Source organism: Phalangium opilio, unplaced genomic scaffold (genome assembly GCF_054372755.1).
Source record: "Phalangium opilio isolate 3A_F unplaced genomic scaffold, DU_Popi_V2 ptg000002l_1, whole genome shotgun sequence".
In the NCBI taxonomy this organism is placed as follows: Eukaryota; Metazoa; Arthropoda; class Arachnida; order Opiliones; family Phalangiidae; genus Phalangium; species Phalangium opilio.
The window spans coordinates 16867868-16878699 of record NW_028324144.1 but is presented as its reverse complement, the minus strand read 5'-3'; the positions used below and the strand labels follow the sequence as shown (position 1 = coordinate 16878699).

General features: G+C 30.3%; 1 non-coding gene across 1 annotated transcript; it reads right to left on the bottom strand.

Annotated features, from left to right (window-relative positions):
* Positions 1-352: 352 nt before the first annotated feature.
* Positions 353-425, bottom strand: TRNAS-GCU (transfer RNA serine (anticodon GCU)). The gene has a single exon. It is a non-coding gene; the product is annotated as a tRNA-Ser (tRNA).
* Positions 426-10832: the final 10407 nt, after the last annotated feature.

Genomic DNA, 10832 nt, shown 5'->3' with positions numbered 1-10832 from the left:
ATGAAATGTTCGTCAGGTCTTTTGGAAAAACTTTAGCTTTTTACGTTACATTTGAGATCACACAACACGGTCCCGGATGTGCTTGAACCACCAAACTATCGGTTAAAAGCCGAACGCGAATTTCATTGATTCACGGAAGCCCAAAAATTAAATGTTCGTCAGGTATTGTGGAACTTTTTACGTTTTATCTGAGGCCTCAGAACACCGCTCCCGGATGGGCTCGAACCACCAACCTTTCGGTTAACAGCCAAACACACTAAGCATTGCGCCACGGAAGCTTAGAATATAAAATGTTGTCAGGTAATGTGGAAAAACTTTGGCTTTTTACGTTACATTTGAGATCTCACAACACCGCTCCCGGGTGGGCTCGAACCACCAATCTTTCGGTTAGCAGCCGAGCGCGCTAACCATTGCGCCACGGAAGCCCACAAATTAAATGGTCGTCAGCGAGGGGGAAACCACTTGTGAAATCAGGTGTACAAAATTTTTGAAATCACGATTGAAGTCCATAAATTATTTTTGAATTCTCTATAAATCGCAAAATTTGGTTGAAATCGCGGAAGTCTTAGGAAGTCCCTAGAGAATCCCTTGAAGTCACGGGAAGTCCCTTGGAAATCGCTTGAAGTCCCGCGAAGTCTCTTGGAAATCTCTCGAAGTCTCTCGAAAGTCTCTTGGAAATCTCTTGAAGTCCCGCGAAGTCTCTTGGGTCTGTGGGGGTGAAATAGTTCATTTGAAGGGGGGAGAGATAATTAGGCACTAAAAACCTCGCCGACTGATAGACAAGGTTTCTAAGATAGATTAAAAATCACTAAACCAAGAGTTGGTTCGAGGATGAAAGTCCGAGTTTTAACAACTAAAGTAAAAGTCCAGAGTTTAATAACAAAAACAACTAAATTTATTCCATTGCCTGCTAGGGTAGCCAGGTCTTTCTCATAGGGATGTCAAAAACCGGTTTTTAAAATGTTCGGTTTTAATCGGTTTTTTAAAATGAAAACCGAATCTGTGTTTTTTAATTCACACATTTAAAAGTTTTCCATTTTCGTCACTTAATGTTACTTAGCTTCGGTTGGCTGCTAACGCGGCTGCTAACAATCTACCACCTTGGAGCAATATCAAAGGAGACATAGATGCGTATAATGCAATTTTAATGGAACTTTCGTTCTCACTCCAAGAAAATTACTCCATCTGTCGAATAATTTCTCATTGGCCTATTCTAGAATGCCAATGACAAACTGCATTACTTAACACCTATTGGTACTAACTACTCGGTACTAATATTTGGTCTTTGAGTTTACGTTGGAGTATCGCATTTTTCAACATTTATCATGAACGACCGGATAAAAATCGGTTTTTTGTCCAGTTTTTTGAATCGGTTAAACCGGCCATTTTATTAATCGGTTAACCGAAAACCGGTTTTTTTCAGGGAAGTTGACATCCCTACTTTCTCATACAAGTTTTTAGAGTGAAGTCACGAAAAAGGGTTTAGCGTGGAAAAACCAACCGTTTGAACCTGAGTTTGGTGTATCTAAACGTGTTTTTGGAGGCTCAGCTCGGATAAAAAGGGACTATCTACAGAGTATAGTACAAAATCCAAAACAGAATGGTTTCCAAAACCTGATTATAATAATAGATGATAGTATTTTTGAAGGCGATTATTAATATTCACAAAGAATGGGAGTAATAATTCCTCATCAACAGGGTCGCTAGGTTTGGAATGGAACGATATTCCACCTGATTGGGACAATACATACACTAGTGATAAGCTTACTTTGAGAAATTTTGAGGTTCTTTCGCACTTCACTTCTAATGTTTGCGGTCAAGCTTCAAAGCTTATGTTAGTCAAAAAATACGACAGTATTGTTTAAGGTTTGCAGGGTTTTTTTTTGGAAAATCGTAGCAGGAAATTTCCTCTTCTACAATTATTATTTTCAAGAGTCTTGGTCCGTTTTGGAGTAACGCCTCCTCTACAGAGGGCACTCAATTTTCGGCCGTTTTTGGAGGTGCAATGCAATCTTACCCTCGTGCCAGACACTTTCCCCCAGTATTTTTTGCCTTTTTGGACTTATTGTCGGCGGCTAATCATTCCGTTTTCAAAGAATATTCGTAAACGATATATTTTTGTTAGGTAAATATATAAAAGAAGGATTAGTTAATTGAAAATTATAACAAATCGTCACTGTGGAGTGACGTATCTAGTCTGGAGAAATGGCGCTCGCGCTCAGAATCATAAGATCATGGATAAAGAATGCGCGTGAGGAAATTTGTTTTCATGTTGAAGGATAGTTTGAAAACAAATTTCATCTCGCGCATTCTACTATAAATCACGTGTCAAGTCACGTATAAAATTGCGGCGTGATGACGATTTCTTATTTTCAACAAGTTCAGCAAGACCAAATACTTAATATAGTCACCTATTGGCTTAATAATATAAATTGGGAACCTTAATTTCGAAACGTGTAAGAAAATAATAAAAAGTCAGAGAATACGACATAAAAGCTGCCTATTTAAAAATTGCGCCATCTAGTTCTCTGAACCATGAATCCGAGTATGAATCAGACGATAATCACTTTCAAAAACACAGCCCACGCGCCCACGAACGTGATCGAGTTAGCTATGCCATATAAAATGTTCTTTCCGTAAATGGCGGCCGATCACGTGATCCTATTTTTCCCGCGTATAACGCCGCAGATTTCTTTAGAGTGAGATAAGCGGCGATCAAATGGACTAATACTATTCGGGCTTGTATCTGCGCCATATAATTCAGCATCGATACTTGCTTTTGGTTGCTCTGCACCTTAGTACTTGATAGCAAAGTACATAGATACTTTTCAATTATTGCAATTTAATGAAGTCTTGAGCTAAAATAGAAATCGGCTCTAGTCTATAAATTCTATTGAAGTCACTAACTTATGTTGAAGTCACTAGAAGTCTTCACATATTATATTGAAGTCACTTGAAGTCTTTAAATTATGTTGAAGTCACTTGAAATCTTTACAAACTAAATTAAAGTCACATTGAAGCCTATAAAATATGTTGAAGTCATATTGAAGTCTATAAATTATATTGAATTCACTTGAAGTCTTTAAAAATTGTATTGAAGTCACTTGAAGTCTTTATAAATTGTATTGAAGTCACTTGAAGTCTTTTTAAATTTTAATGAAGTCATTTGAAATCAAATACAGTTAGTGAAGTCTTTGAAGTCAAATGAATTGATAGTTCAATTGAAGTCATTTGAAATCTGAAATCAGGTGTTCAAAATTTTCTCGGTCGTCAGTTACACTGTTAATAAAAAAGGGACATTATTTAACCATTTGAGGTTCAAAGTCATGCAACCCAGGGCCAACCATTTATGGTTTGAATACGAACCCTTTAAAATGGTTCAATATTGAACCTCTAAAAATGGTTCAATATTGAACCTTTAAAAATGGTTCAATATTGAACCTTTAAAAATGGTTCATATTAATACCATTGAAAGGTTCAAAGTGTACCGAAAAAATCGCATGTTTTTTTTCTTCTAGATACAAAATCCGTGAACACGATTTCTTACTGAAAATTGAATTTGAACAGTTTTTTGAATGAATATCGTTACATTTGCTTGAATTAAAGCAAAAAATTCAAAAATAATGGTTTCAGTGGTTATATTTGAAAATAATGAAAAAATTCTCAAAATAAGCTTCTCTGGTCGAGAAACGTCGATTTTGAAAATGGTATTAAAAATCGAGGTATATTTTAATTTATTGATCAATCAAGATGAAATCACTTTTAAGGAGTATTTTATAGGTTATTAAGCTGAATTCAGTCAAAAATTTGTCCAGAAAAAGATGCATTCACAAGTGTACCGAAAAAATCGCATGTTTTTTTCTTCTAGATACAAAATCCGTGAACACGATTTCTTACTGAAAATTGAATTTGAACAGTTTTTTGAATGAATATCGTTACATTTGCTTGAATTAAAGCAAAAAATACAAAAATAATGGTTTCAGTGGTTATATTTGAAAATAATGAAAGAATTCTCAAAATAAGCTTCTCTGGTCGAGAAACGTCGATTTTGAAAATGGTATTAAAAATCGAGGTATATTTTTATTTATTGATCAATCAAGATGAAATCACTTTTAAGGAGTATTTAATAGGTTATTAAGCTGAATTCAGTCAAAAATTTGTCCAGAAAAAGATGCATTCACAAGTGTACCGAAAAAATCGCATGTTTTTTTTCTTCTAGATACAAAATCCGTGAACACGATTTCTTACTGAAAATTGAATTTGAACAGTTTTTTGAATGAATATCGTTACATTTGCTTGAATTAAAGCAAAAAATACAAAAATAATGGTTTCAGTGGGTATATTTGAAAATAATGATAAAATTCTCCAAATAAGCTTCTCTGGTCGAGAAACGTCGATTTTGAAAATGGTATTACAAATCGAGGTATAATTTTATTTATTGATCAATCAAGATGAAATCACTTTTAAGGAGTATTTTATAGGTAACTAAGCCGAATTCGTTCAAAAATTTGTCAGGAAAAAATGCATTCAAAAGTGTACCGAAAAAATCGCATGTTTTTTTTCTTCTAGTTAAAAAATCCGTGAACACGATTTCTTACTGAAGATTGAATTTGAACAGTTTTTTGAATGAATATCGTTACATTTGCTTGAATTAAAGCAAAACATACAAAAATAATGGTTTCAGTGGTTATATTTGAAAATAATGAAAAAATTCTCAAAATAAGCTTCTCTGGTCGAGAAACGTCGATTTTGAAAATGGTATTAAAAATCGAGGTATATTTTTATTTATTGATCAATCAAGATGAAATCACTTTTAAGGAGTATTTTATAGGTTATTAAGCCGAATTCGTTCAAAAATTTGTCAGGAAAAAATGCATTCAAAAGTGTACCGAAAAAATCGCATGTTTTTTTTCTTCTAGTTAAAAAATCCGTGAACACGATTTCTTACTGAAGATTGAATTTGAACAGTTTTTTGAATGAATATCGTTACATTTGCTTGAATTAAAGCAAAAAATACAAAAATAATGGTTTCAGTGGTTATATTTGAAAATAATGAAAAAATTCTCAAAATAAGCTTCTCTGGTCGAGAAACGTCGATTTTGAAAATGGTATTAAAAATCGAGGTATATTTTTATTTATTGATCAATCAAGATGAAATCACTTTTAAGGAGTATTTTATAGGTTATTAAGCTGAATTCAGTCAAAAATTTGTCCAGAAAAAGATGCATTCACAAGTGTACCGAAAAAATCGCATGTTTTTTTTCTTCTAGATACAAAATCCGTGAACACGATTTCTTACTGAAAATTGAATTTGAACAGTTTTTTGAATGAATATCGTTACATTTGCTTGAATTAAAGCAAAAAATACAAAAATAATGGTTTCAGTGGGTATATTTGAAAATAATGATAAAATTCTCCAAATAAGCTTCTCTGGTCGAGAAACGTCGATTTTGAAAATGGTATTACAAATCGAGGTATAATTTTATTTATTGATCAATCAAGATGAAATCACTTTTAAGGAGTATTTTATAGGTAACTAAGCCGAATTCGTTCAAAAATTTGTCAGGAAAAAATGCATTCAAAAGTGTACCGAAAAAATCGCATGTTTTTTTTCTTCTAGTTAAAAAATCCGTGAACACGATTTCTTACTGAAGATTGAATTTGAACAGTTTTTTGAATGAATATCGTTACATTTGCTTGAATTAAAGCAAAACATACAAAAATAATGGTTTCAGTGGTTATATTTGAAAATAATGAAAAAATTCTCAAAATAAGCTTCTCTGGTCGAGAAACGTCGATTTTGAAAATGGTATTAAAAGTCGAGGTATATTTTTATTTATTGATCAATCAAGATGAAATCACTTTTAAGGAGTATTTTATAGGTTATTAAGCTGAATTCGGTCAAAAATTTGTCCAGAAAAAATGCATTCAAAAGTGTACCGAAAAAATCGCATGTTTTTTTTCTTCTAGATACAAAATCCGTGAACACGATTTCTTACTGAAAATTGAATTTGAATCGTTTTTTGAATGAATATCGTTACATTTGCTTGAATTAAAGCAAAAAATACAAAAATAATGGTTTCAGTGGTTATATTTGAAAATAATGAAAAAATTCTCAAAATAAGCTTCTCTGGTCGAGAAACGTCGATTTTGAAAATGGTATTAAAAGTCGAGGTATATTTTTATTTATTGATCAATCAAGATGAAATCACTTTTAAGGAGTATTTTATAGGTTATTAAGCTGAATTCGGTCAAAAATTTGTCCAGAAAAAATGCTTTCAAAAGTGTACCGAAAAAATCGCATGTTTTTTTTCTTCTAGATACAAAATCCGTGAACACGATTTCTTACTGAAAATTGAATTTGAACAGTTTTTTGAATGAATATCGTTACATTTGCTTGAATTAAAGCAAAAAATACATAAATAATGGTTTCAGTGGTTATATTTGAAAATAATGAAAAAATTCTCAAAATAAGCTTCTCTGGTCGAGAAACGTCGATTTTGAAAATGGTATTAAAAATCGAGGTATATTTTTATTTATTGATCAATCAAGATGAAATCACTTTTAAGGAGTATTTTATAGGTTATTAAGCTGAATTCAGTCAAAAATTTGTTTAGAAAAAGATGCATTCACATGTGTACCGAAAAAATCGCATGTTTTTTTTCTTCTAGATACAAAATCCGTGAACACGATTTCTTACTGAAAATTGAATTTGAACAGTTTTTTGAATGAATATCGTTACATTTGCTTGAATTAAAGCAAAAAATACAAAAATAATGGTTTCAGTGGGTATATTTGAAAATAATGATAAAATTCTCAAAATAAGCTTCTCTGGTCGAGAAACGTCGATTTTGAAAATGGTATTACAAATCGAGGTATAATTTTATTTATTGATCAATCAAGATGAAATCACTTTTAAGGAGTATTTTATAGGTAATTAAGCTGAATTCGTTCAAAAATTTGTCAGGAAAAAATGCATTCAAAAGTGTACCGAAAAAATCGCATGTTTTTTTTCTTCTAGATACAAAATCCGTGAACACGATTTCTTACTGAAAATTGAATTTGAATAGTTTTTTGAATGAATATCGTTACATTTGCTTGAATTAAAGCAAAAAATACAAAAATAATGGTTTCAGTGGTTATATTTGAAAATAATGAAAAAATTCTCAAAATAAGCTTTTCTGGTCGAGAAACGTCGATTTTGAAAATGGTATTAAAAATCGAGGTATATTTTTATTTATTGATCAATCAAGATGAAATCACTTTTAAGGAGTATTTTATAGGTAATTAAGCTGAATTCGGTCAAAAATTTGTCCTGACAAAAATGCATTCAAAAGTGTACCGAAAAAATCGCATGTTTTTTTTCTTCTAGATACAAAATCCGTGAACACGATTTCTTACTGAAAATTGAATTTGAACAGTTTTTTGAATGAATATCGTTACATTTGCTTGAATTAAAGCAAAAAATACAAAATTAATGGTTTCAGTGGTTATATTTGAAAATAGTGAAAAAATTCTCAAAATGTGCTTCTCTGGTCGAGAAACGTCGATTTTGAAAATGGTATTAAAAATCGAGGTATATTTTTATTTATTGATCAATCAAAATGAAAGGACTTTTAAGGAGTATTTTATAGGTTATTAAGCTGAATTCGGTCAAAAATTTGTCCAGAAAAAAATGCATTCAAAAGTGTACCGAAAAAATCGCATGTTTTTTTTCTTCTAGATACAAAATCCGTGAACACGATTTCTTACTGAAAATTGAATTTGAACAGTTTTTTGAATGAATATCGTTACATTTGCTTGAATTAAAGCAAAAAATACAAAAATAATGGTTTCAGTGGTTATATTTGAAAATAATGAAAAAATTCTCAAAATAAGCTTCTTTGGTCGAGAAACGTCGATTTTGAAAATGGTATTTAAAATCGAGGTACATTTTTATTTATTGATCAATCGAGATGAAATAACTTTTAATGAGTATTTTATAGGTAACTAAGCTGAATTCGTTCAAAAATTTGTCCAGAAAAAAATGCATTCAAAAGTGTCCCGAAAAAATCGCATGTTTTTATTCTTCTAGATACAAAATCCGTGAACACGATTTCTTACTGAAAATTGAATTTGAACAGTTTTTTGAATGAATATCGTTACATTTGCTTGAATTAAAGCAAAAAATACAAAAATAATGGTTTCAGTGGTTATATTTGAAAATAATGAAAAAATTCTCAAAATGTGCTTCTTTGGTCGAGAAACGTCGATTTTGAAAATGGTATTTAAAATCTAGGTACATTTTTATTTATTGATCAATCGAGATGAAATAACTTTTAATGAGTATTTTATAGGTAATTAAGCTGAATTCGGTCAAAAATTTGTTCAGAAAAAAATGCATTCAAAAGTGTACCGAAAAAATCGCATGTTTTTTTTCTTCTAGATACAAAATCCGTGAACACGATTTCTTACTGAAAATTGAATTTGAACAGTTTTTTGAATGAATATCGTTACATTTGCTTGAATTAAAGCAAAAAATACAAAAATAATGGTTTCAGTGGTTATATTTGAAAATAATGAAAAAATTCTCAAAATAAGCTTCTCTGGTCGAGAAACGTCGATTTTGAAAATGGTATTAAAAATCGAGGTATATTTTTATTTATTGATCAATCAAGATGAAATCACTTTTAAGGAGTATTTTATAGGTTATTAAGCTGAATTCAGTCAAAAATTTGTCCAGAAAAAGATGCATTCACAAGTGTACCGAAAAAATCGCATGTTTTTTTTCTTCTAGATACAAAATCCGTGAACACGATTTCTTACTGAAAATTGAATTTGAACAGTTTTTTGAATGAATATCGTTACATTTGCTTGAATTAAAGCAAAAAATACAAAAATAATGGTTTCAGTGGGTATATTTGAAAATAATGATAAAATTCTCAAAATAAGCTTCTCTGGTCGAGAAACGTCGATTTTGAAAATGGTATTACAAATCGAGGTATAATTTTATTTATTGATCAATCAAGATGAAATCACTTTTAAGGAGTATTTTATAGGTAATTAAGCTGAATTCGTTCAAAAATTTGTCAGGAAAAAGATGCATTCACAAGTGTACCGAAAAAATCGCATGTTTTTTTTCTTCTAGATACAAAATCCGTGAACACGATTTCTTACTGAAGATTGAATTTGAACAGTTTTTTGAATGAATATAGTTACATTTGCTTGAATTAAAGCAAAAAATACAAAAATAATGGTTTCAGTGGTTATATTTGAAAATAGTGAAAAAATTCTCAAAATGTGCATCTTTGGTCGAGAAACGTCGATTTTGAAAATGGTATTTAAAATCGAGGTACATTTTTATTTATCGATCAATCGAGATGAAATAACTTTTAATGAGTATTTTATAGGTAATTAAGCTGAATTCGGTCAAAAATTTGTTCAGAAAAAAATGCATTCAAAAGTGTACCGAAAAAATCGCATGTTTTTTTTCTTCTAGATACAAAATCCGTGAACACGATTTCTTACTGAAAATTGAATTTGAACAGTTTTTTGAATGAATATCGTTACATTTGCTTGAATTAAAGCAAAAAATACAAAAATAATGGTTTCAGTGGTTATATTTGAAAATAATGAAAAAATTCTCAAAATAAGCTTCTCTGGTCGAGAAACGTCGATTTTGAAAATGGTATTAAAAATCGAGGTATATTTTTATTTATTGATCAATCAAGATGAAATCACTTTAAAGGAGTATTTTATAGGTAATTAAGCTGAATTCGGTCTAAAATTTGTCCAGAAAAAAATGCATTCAAAAGTGTACCGAAAAAATCGCATGTTTTTTTTCTTCTAGATACAAAATCCGTGAACACGATTTCTTACTGAAAATTGAATTTGAACAGTTTTTTGAATGAATATCGTTACATTTGCTTGAATTAAAGCAAAACATACAAAAATAATGGTTTCAGTGGTTATATTTGAAAATAATGAAAAAATTCTCAAAATAAGCTTCTCTGGTCGAGAAACGTCGATTTTGAAAATGGTATTAAAAATCGAGGTATATTTTTATTTATTGATCAATCAAGATGAAATCACTTTAAAGGAGTATTTTATAGGTAATTAAGCTGAATTCGGTCTAAAATTTGTCCAGAAAAAAATGCATTCAAAAGTGTACCGAAAAAATCGCATGTTTTTTTTCTTCTAGATACAAAATCCGTGAACACGATTTCTTACTGAAAATTGAATTTGAACAGTTTTTTGAATGAATATCGTTACATTTGCTTGCATTAAAGCAAAAAATACAAAAATAATGGTTTCAGTGGTTATATTTGAAAATAATGAAAAAATTCTCAAAATAAGCTTCTCTGGTCGAGAATCGTCGATTTTGAAAATGGTATTAAAAATCGAGGTATATTTTTATTTATTGATCAATCAAGATGAAATCACTTTAAAGGAGTATTTTATAGGTAATTAAGCTGAATTCGGTCAAAAATTTGTCCAGAAAAAAATGCATTCAAAAGTGTACCGAAAAAATCGCATGTTTTTTTTCTTCTAGATAAAAAATCCGTGAACACGATTTCTTACTGAAGATTGAATTTGAACAGTTTTTTGAATGAATATCGTTACATTTGCTTGAATTAAAGCAAAAAATACAAAAATAATGGTTTCAGTGGGTATATTTGAAAATAATGATAAAATTCTCAAAATAAGCTTCTCTGGTCGAGAAACGTCGATTTTGAAAATGGTATTACAAATCGAGGTATAATTTTATTTATTGATCAATCAAGATGAAATCACTTTTAAGGAGTATTTTATAGGTAATTAAGCTGAATTCGTTCAAAAATTTGTCAGGAAAA